The sequence below is a fragment of the Pecten maximus genome, chromosome 7, assembly GCF_902652985.1.
Source record: "Pecten maximus chromosome 7, xPecMax1.1, whole genome shotgun sequence".
Lineage (NCBI taxonomy): Eukaryota > Metazoa > Mollusca > Bivalvia > Pectinida > Pectinidae > Pecten > Pecten maximus.
In genome coordinates this window covers 14,668,734-14,679,242 of record NC_047021.1, presented here as the reverse complement: position 1 = coordinate 14,679,242, position 10,509 = coordinate 14,668,734, and positions in this window count along the sequence as shown.

The window sequence follows — 10,509 nt, the reverse complement described above, 5'->3', positions numbered from 1 at the left end:
TATATTGTGGTGACATATTGTAGGGATGTGGTATATTGTGGTGATATGTTGTAAGGATGTGGTACATTGCGGTGACTTATTGTAAGGTTGTGGTATATTGTGGTGACATATTGTAAGGATGTGGTACATTGCGGTGACTTATTGTGACGATGTTGCATATTGTGGTGACATATTGTAAGGATGTGGTTTATTGTGGTGACTTATTGTAAGGTTGTGGTATATTGTGGTGACATATTGTAAGGAGGTGGTATATTGTGGTGATTTATTGTAAGGGTGTGGTATATTGTGGTGAGATATTGTAAGGATGTGGTATATTGTGGTGATATGTTGTAAGGATGTGGTATATTGCGGTGACTTATTGTGACGATGTTGTATATTGTGGTGACATATCGTAAGGATGTGGTATATTGTGGTGACTTATTGTAAGGTTGTGGTATATTGTGGTGACATATTGTGATGATGTGGTATATTGTGGTGATATGTTGAGGATCTGGTATATTGTGGTGACATATTGTAGGGATGCGGTATATTGTGGTGACATATTGTGAGGATGTGGTATATTGTGGTGACATATTGTAGGGAGGTGGTATATTGTGGTGACATATTGTAGGGATGTGGTATATTGTGGTGACATATTGTAAGGATGTGGTATATTGTGGTGATATATTGTAGGGATGTGGTATATTGTGGTGACATATTGTAAGGATGTGGTATATTTTGGTGACATATTGTAGGGATGCGGTATATTGTGGTGACATATTGTAAGGATGTGGTATATTGTGGAGACATATTGTAAGAATGTGGTATATTATTGTGGTCACCTATTTTATGAATGTTGTAATTAACTGACGTTGTTTTTCTCGGGAGGGGACATTAAATGTGCTTCATTACATGCTTACACTGTTTATTTAACAGTGCCACTGGACTCACAATTTGCTATCAAATGACCACTTATTTATCTAACTTAGTAGAAGTTTATAAAAAAACTTGTTAAAATGTGTGCCTTGTTAAATTACAAGGGAAGATGATAAGTAAAAAAGTTGATATTACATTGATACATAAGTTTTGGCGTGGACTTAAGAAGTCGCTGCGTGATGTTACTGGTCACAAGTTTGATACTATTCAGGACTATGACAAACTTCGCATTGCTGTTAGGCAGATAGAGCAGGCCGACGCCTCACCAGAGAAGCCTAAACCTGTTAAGGTTGCCATACCACACAACGAGGACATTAAAGAAATGAAGGCTTTGGTAAAGGACCTTACGACTGAGATGTCTAAGCTGAAACAGGATTTAGTATCCTTACAGAAGAATAGGGAGTCAGGCCATGGTTGTCCACCTGCACGTGGATCTTATAAGGTACCTCAGGACTATAGGAGGCAGGGCAAACCTTATAGAGGAGATAGTGATAGACCAGTATGCTGGAGATGTGGACAGCCAGGACACATCAAACGAGAGTGTCGAGTGAATTTAGATCACAGCAGAAAGTCTTTAAACGCTCGGACGCCTACAGGCCTGGGGCACCAGTAGGCAGGATTGGACAACAGAGCCCTATCATGCAAGATGATCATGATGATACAGGTACAGCACTGGTTGGAGATTGCAGTGAGGAACAGTTAAAGATTTCTGGGGTGAATACTACCGCATTGTTGGATACTGGTTCAGCGGTCAGCACTGTTAGTCGTAACTTCTACGACAGTCATTTGAGCCATTTACCACTTCATTCTTTAAACGATGTTTAAGATATTGAGTGTGCTGGGGGAGAGGCATTGCCATATGATGGTTTTATACAGGCCGAGATAGAGACTACAATTGAGGGCCACAATACACCTTTACCAGGACTTCTATTGGTTGTACCAGACACCAGATATAATTCTAAGGTACCAATTCTAGTGGGGACCAACATATTGATGGATATCATGGACTCCTGTAAGCAAGTTTGTGGTGATAAGTTGATGAAAGGATCCTCACTCTCGACGCCTTGGTATATTACATTCCGATGTATTGCATTGCGTCAACAGAATTTGATTCGGAAAAAATTCTGTCTTGGTGTAGTAAAGAGTGCTGAAGGTACTGCAATTCAAGTTAAGCCCAATAGTCAAGTTACTATTAATGGCTACGTTGATCATCAAGTCGAGCATACACCCACCAGTGCTTACCTTACAACATCGAATGAGTCGACATTAGTCGATGATTTGGATATATCGCCCAGTCTTATTCAGTACCATTATAGAGGAAATGGCGTTGTTCCTGTGACCATATCTAACATCACTGCCAGGAATGTTACCATACAGCCTCGTGCGGTGCTTTGTGAGATTCAGCCAGTGAAGGTCGAAGGATGTTTGCAAGATGTGGACACATCTGATGATACTGATGATTCTGTAGGCACGGATATGGAAGCCTTGATGCGACAGATGAAGTTTGATGATAGATTGTCTGAAGAGGAGTTTACAATTAGTAAACAGATGATTTCCAGTTTCCCCGATATATTTTCTAAAGGGGATATGGATCTTGGACACTCTAATGCTGTTCATCACCGTATTGAGCTCACAGATGAAGTTCCATTTAAACAACGCCATCGTCGTATTCCTCCTGCTATGCTCAGTGAAGTGCGTGATCACCTACATCAACTTTTGGACATAGGAGTTATTCGTCGCTCTCATTCACCTTGGGCCTCTGCAGTTGTATTGGTACGGAAGAAGGACGGACGACTGCGGATGTGCATCGACTACCGTCAGTTGAATCTTAGGACTGTAAAGGATTCTTATGCTCTTCCTAGGGTGGAGGAGATTTTAGATTCTTTATCAGGATGTGATTATTTTTCTACACTGGATATGAAGAGTGGTTACCATCAGGTCGAACTTCACGAGGAACATAAGTCAAGGACTGCTTTCACCATCGGACCGTTAGGATTCTATGAATTCAATAGGATGCCATTCGGGTTAGTGAATGCACCAGCGACTTACCAAAGATTGATGGAAGAGTGCCTTGGAGAGCTCCATACCACCATTTGCTTTGTCTATATAGACGACGTCATAGTGTTTTCCAAGACATTCAGTGAGCATATAGAGAGGTTAGAGTTAGTATTTGAGAAGATAAGGCACCATGGATTAAATCTAGCTCCACAGAAATGCTCTTATTTCAAGAAGAAAGTGAAGTTTCTTGGTTTCGTTGTTTCTAAGGATGGTATAGAAGCAGATCCTGATAAGGTACAGAAGATAGTTGACTGGCCTAAGCCCTCTGGTCCGGATGATTTGAGACGTTTCTTGGGATTCTGTGGCTACTATCGTAAGTTTGTGGAAGGTTTTTCTGCCATCGTGAAGCCACTGAACGAGCTATTACCACCTACAAGGAAGAAAGACCATTCTACTAGGAGCAAGACTGCGTCAACTGTATGGAAATGGGAGAAAGAGCAGGAAACAGCGTTCCAGACCATGAAGAGTGTTTTATCCTCACCGCCTGTTCTTGGATATCCATTATATGACATCCCATTTGAAGTACATACAGACGCAAGTGGACATGGTCTTGGGGCGATCCTTTACCAGCAGCAGGATGGAAAACCGCGGGTCATTGCTTATGCAAGCAGAGGATTGACGAAATGTGAGCGGAATTATCCTGCCCATAAATTGGAATTTTTAGCTTTAAAGTGGGCAGTGACTGACAAATTTACGGATTACCTGTACGGAAGGAAGTTTACAGTTACCACCGACAACAATCCACTGACATATGTTTTAACGTCTGCCAAGTTGGATGCGACGGGACATAGATGGTTGGCTGCATTATCCGCGTTTGACTTCAACATCATCTACAAGCCAGGAAAGAACAATACAGATGCTGACATTATGTCTAGACTGCCATCCCACATTGAGGAGTCTACATCTGTTAAGGATATCCCTTTGGATTCTGTCAAGGCTATTTGCGGTGCAGTACAACAGCCAGTAGCCTGGATTGAGACCGTTTCCATGTCTACTTCAGTCATTGATGAGCAATTCATGGACTCTGGTCAGGATATTCAGGAGATGACTTCTAGAGATTGGAGACGAGCTCAGGACAGAGATCCAGTACTCCGGCAGATGTTATTTTATGTTCGGAATAACCAGAGGCCAGATAGAAGACAGTTAGATCCTGATCAGCAAACTTTGTTACGTTCCTTTGACAGATTAAAGATCGATAAGGGGGTGATTTATCGAGAAGTCATAGAAGATGGTACATCCAGAAAACAGCTGATATTACCTCCTGCTTTTCGGAAACAAGCCTTATATGGACTTCACAATTCTGTCGGACACCCCGGACGTGATAGGACATTGTCACTTATTCAGGAACGTTTTTATTGGCCAGGAATGACTCAGGACGTGGAGAGATGGGTGAAAAGGTGTCGACGCTGTATATTTAGGAAGGCAGTTACTCAGAAAGCGCCATTAGTGAATATCCAGACAACCCAGCCACTGGAGCTAGTGTGTATGGATTTCCTTACCTTGGAGTCATCTAAAGGAGGATTTCAGCATATACTGGTTGTGACGGATCACTTCACCAAGTACGCACAAGCCATTCCTACGAAAAATCAAACCGCTAAAACTACAGCTGAGGCATTTTTCTACAACTTTGTTGTACATTACGGAATGCCTAGACGTATACACTCTGATCAAGGTGCCAATTTTGTTGGAAACTTAATTCACCAGTTATGCGCTATAGCCAACATCAAGAAGAGTAGGACTACGCCGTACCACCCAATGGGTAATGGAAGCTGTGAGAGGTTTAACCGGACGTTGCTAGGGATGTTGGGTACTTTGGACCCGAAGGATAAAGGAGACTGGAAAAGGCATGTCGGTCCTCTTGTTCATGCATACAACAGCATACGGCACGATAGCACAGGCTATTCTCCATTCTTTCTGATGTTTGGTAGACAACCTAGGTTACCCATCGACTTGGCATTCGGAATAGACATTGGAGGGAAGCATCAACCATTGTCCAAGTTTGTATCGTCTCTTCGCGAGAACCTGAAGAATGCCTATGACTCTGCAAGACGGTTTATGTCTACAGCTGCAGAACACCAGAAGAGGAATTACGACAGGAAGGCTAGAGCAGTTGCTTTACAGGATGGAGACAGAGTTCTAGTTCGGATTATGGCATTTGAAGGAAAACACAAAATCTCCGACAAATGGGAAGATGATGAATACGTCGTGATTCGTCAGCCTAATCCAGATGTGCCTGTCTATGTCGTCCGCAAGTGTAATGGAGAAGGAAAAGAAAAGACATTGCACCGCAATGTGCTCTTGCCCATCGATTTCCTGCATGACACAGATGAAGTGAGTTTTGATGAGAAACCGGAGTCAACAACAAGAAAGAGGACATTGACCAAGCCAGAGGAGGAGGATATTGTTACTTTGGAGACCGCAGACAGCGACTCCGATGAAGATGTCGACTCATCAGTCGTCATTGATGATCCTGTAGAGGGCCCGCTATCAGAATTGGAGAATGGGATACCTTCACATCCCAAGGAGGATACTCCGGCGTCTGATAGACAAGAGTCTGCCCAGTCTGTTGATGGTGACGACTGTCATCCGACTGTGGTAGTGGACGAAGCTCCGCCTGGTGACGACCAAGTCTCGGGGAATGATGAGACTGGGGGTGTTTCAGTCCAGGATGATCAAGATGTGGTAGCACCAATTGCACCACGGGTACCAACGCCAGCTCCTAGAAGATCTACTAGAGCTAGGCAGCCTCCTTTGTGGCAGCAGTCAGGAGAGTTCGTGATGAACCAATTATGTCAAGGGATTTCATCGGATTGGTTCAAGAGAGCAGAGTATTTACAACGTCTGGGTGAGCGTGGAATACTTGCTCCTGATCGAGTATCAGATGCTCTCGTTAGAATCGTATGTGGAGATGTGATTTGTTAGATATATTGTTTCCAGCTGGACTGTTTTATTCTACATGTTTTAAATAGATATGTGCTTTTCTTAAACTTTCATATTCGCGCTCTTTTCTTTTGATTTTTATTTGAATGTACGTATGATTTGTGACATTGTGATATTTAGTAATGTATTTGATGCATAATGTACATGACTAGATTTTGTATTTATGATAAGTAAGATATTTCCCAACTTGTTTTAAGACGAGGACGTCTTTTTCGAACCAGGGGGAGTATGTAATAGGGTTATTTTTAATAAAGTGTTTGATATTTGTGAAATGTATACATGTATATGTGTGATAATTATTAATAAAATATAATAAATATGTAAGGTATTTATTATTGAGGTATAAGGCCCTCGCGACCTTTTACCTGCGTCCGTGCGTATATATATATTCGTTACCGGCGATCCCGTGCGCGTGTTTGTATATTGGTATGTGTATGTCTTTGTACCTGTGAGTATATTTCACTGACGAACGTGACATGTGACTGTAACAAAGTTGTTTGATTGGTTGAAAGTTCTTATCTGTGGTTTTAGTCTTTGTTTCTTTGTGTTTCGGGACATTTGAATTTCGACGTCATTGAAGCCGGAGCTACAAAATGTAGGTCTTCGAATTCATCTGTCACCATATAGAGTCGTATTCCTGTATTGTTTACATCTGTTGTGCGGTATATGACGGTCATGGAAGTGAGCAGTGTTAAGCCTCACGTTGATGCACTATACGTGTTAACGTGGGTTTTTGGGTAATAATAAAACCTTTGAAATCAAACGAACCCAGCGGCATTGTCATCATTTTAAGACATATTACACCCCGCTACAAATTGTATTTCATTTTTATTGATACTGTACATAGCTGTGTTTCACATAATATACTGATATATATCGATACTGTAATTAGCTGTGTATCACATAATATACCTATATATATCGATAGTACACGGCTGTGTATCACATAATATACCGATATATATCAATACAGTAAATAGCTGTGTATCACATAATATACCGATATATATCAATACTGTACATAGCTGTGTTTCACATAATAAACTTATATATTTCGATGCTGTACATAGCTGTGTACCACATAATATACCCATATATTTCGATACTGTTAATAGCTGTGTATCACATAATATACCGATATATATCGATACTGTAAATAGCTGTGAATCACATAATATACTGATATATATCGATAGTACACGGCTGTGTATCACATAATATACTGATATATATCGATAGTACACGGCTGTGTATTACATAATATACCGATATATATCGATACTGTAAATAGCTGTGTACCACATAATATACCGATATATATCGATACTGTAAATAGCTGTGTATCACATAATATACCGATATATATCGATACTGTAAATAGCTGTGTATCACATACTATACTGATATATATCGATAGTACACGGCTGTGTATCACATAATATACTGATATATATCGATAGTACACGGCTGTGTATTACATAATATACCGATATATATCGATACTGTAAATAGCTGTGTATCACATAATATACCGATATATATCGATACTGTAAATAGCTGTGTATCACATACTATACTGATATATATCGATAGTACACGGCTGTGTATCACATAATATACCGATATATATCGATACTGTAAAAAGCTGTGTATCACATGATATACTGATATATATCGATAGTACACGGCTGTGTATCACATAATATACTGATATAAATTATATCGATACCGTACATCAAGCTATACATGTTATCAGTTAAAAGGCAAGTTCTAATCATAGTTTCTTACTGAAAGTTATTTCAGAATATTGACAGTACCTCTTTGAGTGCCTTTGAAATGTAAGAATTACAGTGTTTGTTTGTTTTAACAAATTATACCATTGTTTCTGTTTAACGTATAAAGCCACACTGCCAGATACAGCAGACGCCGCTTTACGTCTGATACGGGTCTGTAGTCTGTTTGGTTTTACAGGAACGACTGACCCAACAAATCTGCTGTGTTTGGAAAAGCTGATCGGCAACATGTATCGGCAGTGAGGTGTGGATTCTGAAGGAAACCATATTTCTTATCTCAAAGATGGAATCATTTCTGAATCAGTCTATTGAACACTCGACTCATTCCGCCTCGCCGCCTACGATCCCTCACCACAATTATACTGATGTCGGTTACAACCGGACGGGGATCGATGTGATCCGGCCTGGCCAATTATTGCCGACAAACAATGTACGTACACGCAATAATACATCGTAACAACATACGCCAATGTGCGCGTACATTACACTACAAAAGGGAGTGCCCCTATATCACTGTTACGTTGTCCATCAAGTTTTGTCGCTCGTGGAATTGCTATGAAATCGACAATTTTGACGGAGTAGTTCTGCTGGATTGGAGACATAATCGGACATGTCCTATAGGATAGCGGTTATTTATACAGGAAGAAATGTTGTCAAAACATGAAGCATTCTCATCTCAGTAAAACTACAACATCTATCAAAGCGTCAGACAGTTAATACAAACATCACAGAAACATTGGATATAAAATATATATATCTTTAGCCATGGCTTGAGCATTAAGTTCAAAGTTAAAGTTGTTTATTGTGCGTTTCTTTGGCAAAACAGATGTTTTTCATAGACCAAATATTCAATTCAATTTCATTTTATTCCTAAAGTTTTACATCTGATAGGATAATAGTATTTAAATGTAAGAAAAGGACAAGTACATCCACCCTTGTTCCATCATGCACGCTACAAAATCATTCTTGATTCCATCAACTTCCGGAATAATAGCAATTCACAAGACAACACGATAATAATGCTCCAATTTAAACAGCTTTTGATACAAAAACTTACTTCCTTGTATTTCTAATTTATGCAATGAACTGGACAGAATGGAAAACCAATAACCATATACATGTATATATACATTCTAATGAAAATGTGATAACAAGTATCCATGCGTTTAGTTTATGATGTTAAATACTTTCTTAGATTAGGTTCTTTCAAATTTGTTTCAACTTAGAGTAACGGAATCAATTTACATACTAGGAATTTTGAAGTGACACAGCTTTATCAAATTGATACGAATGTGTGTATAACACGTTTATTGATACAATCATACCCATCTCCGTCATTATCATTTTATATTTACATTCTGTGTTGCATTTGCCTATATGTCATTAATAAACCAAATTGTATTCATGAGACTGTATACTACAATTTACTGTGATTCGGTCAGAGTAGGAATACAGCCCCAGGTGTTGCTGGTCAAAACAATGGTCGCCAGTTACTTTCGGCCTGGAGAGATTTCGAATGCTAGCATTTATAATCCACAACACGAAAAATAAAGCTGCACAAGTTATGAGAGTAATATTTTATAATTAAAACAAAATGTAGTCAACACAAAATAACTAAAGCGCCGTTCTTGATCTACGAATTATCAAATTGTCAATGTCGTCACACTCACAGGGGCTCGTTTCCGAATTTAAGACATGACAACATTAAAAGTCCAGTACATCTAGATCTATTTATAAAAAAAAAAATCTTGTGAAAAATCGGGAGCATCGACATGGTTTCCGGTTGTGTATTGTATATTGGATTTTAGTTTTGTGGTTATTCACTGATGTTAAAGGCCTACCTTACAAAATCGAGCCCGTGTGAAGTTGAAAGTCGTCTGCTAAGATGCGACTGGTTAGACTTGAATCTGTTTCGAACGAAATATCTTTGGAATCGTTTTCACCTACTGTCAAGACGACTTTCATTTAGAATTTAAGAACTGACATTCTTCTGAAAATAACGTAAATCCAGTCGATAGAAACTGAAGTTTTTCCGAGGAATCGAGTCTGTCCTTCGCAATACCCGTTCAAAGCCGCATCACTTCTAAATGTTAACCGTATAGCATTGCGCCGAAAAACGGCTTGGATTTTAAACAATCAGAAATTAAGCAACTGTGAATAATTTGACGATATCTACAAACGTTTATGAAATAGAAAATAAAGCCAAATTTGTGCAAAACCATTGTATGTGTTTGCTATTAATTACGACATGAGGGACTATATTAATCCTTCTGGAAGTTTCGGCTGTTCCGGTATTTGAACCTGATGACGTCAGTGATAGGGGAAGCGGCAAATTTAAACACGTCTTAAGCTACAGTTAACAAAAAAAATCATGAATGTAAATATAAGCATTGAACTGTTACCAAATGGTAGTATACAGTCGATATGAATACAATTTGGGTGACAGATAAATAGAATGTCGCCCGTTAGGTAACAGTTCAATGCTTAAATACAATACACTTAGTCTTCCCTTGGTACTTTGTATCACACGCGTTCTATATCGTGCGATAAACGGATCTTAGAAACAAGTTTTTTGTCATAATTCAAATTAACTAATCTATATAAGTAGTGCTTTCATCCTGATGCTGAAGTGGTGTAGTACATGTATAATTATATTGTGATAGATACCTGTAAGGGACACACTACGAAATGAGTTCTAGCTTCACCTTACATTGACGTTCCTTGGTTACGGACATTAATTGGTCAATTAAAACTGTTCGATTAATTATCGTCACCCCTAACTGTTAGTCTGATCCTTCAGGCC